This window comes from Melopsittacus undulatus, chromosome 9, assembly GCF_012275295.1.
Source record: "Melopsittacus undulatus isolate bMelUnd1 chromosome 9, bMelUnd1.mat.Z, whole genome shotgun sequence".
In the NCBI taxonomy this organism is placed as follows: domain Eukaryota; kingdom Metazoa; phylum Chordata; class Aves; order Psittaciformes; family Psittaculidae; genus Melopsittacus; species Melopsittacus undulatus.
This window is the reverse complement of record NC_047535.1, coordinates 11,612,285-11,612,972: the sequence shown is the minus strand read 5'-3', so window position 1 is coordinate 11,612,972 and position 688 is coordinate 11,612,285.

The window sequence follows — 688 nt, the reverse complement described above, 5'->3', positions numbered from 1 at the left end:
AGAGGCTGCTGTGACTCTTTCTGTGGTCTCTTGTGTTTTCTTCTGGGGCTGTTTCAGGCTTGCTCGTACCCACACCCCTTCCCCTCTGTGCCTGCAGCCCCAGCCCTGGGACTGGGGTTTGGGGCATCTTGTCCCCATAGGAGCAGGGTGAGTCCTTGCCTGCTCCCATCTGTTAAAGGGGCTGTTGAGGCTGAGTGCTGCTGGAGGCCTCAGTGAGCCTTTCTGGGGTGTGTTTGTTTCCATCCCCAGTGCCTGTGGAGGCTGAGGCCTCTCCTCTGTGCCAGTGGTGCAGCGAGGAGAGATGTCCATAGAAGGCAAATGTCCTCTGGAGCTGCAGCATCGCCCAGCTCCTCCTTCAGTGCAGGGCGCCCTGGCCATTGCTGACACTGTCTTCCTGTAGCTTTATCTGTACCTGCTGAAAGGGCTGTGGGAATAGCACCCCTGGGGCAGGGGGTGGTTGTCCTGGTGGGAGATGTACTGGGGCAGTCTCCCTGCTGTGCTGAAGGGTTCCTGTAGCTCAGCTTGTCCCTGCCTTGTGGTTCTCCTACAGCCCTTCCGCACAAGTTCCCGCCCCAGGACCGATGTTTCCCTGTCTCCCGGGGCTGTGCGCGCAGCCCTGCGCGAAGGCGAGGGGCACTGAGAGAAAATAAAACAACCAGAAGCAGCAAAAGGCAGCTCTAAAAATAGC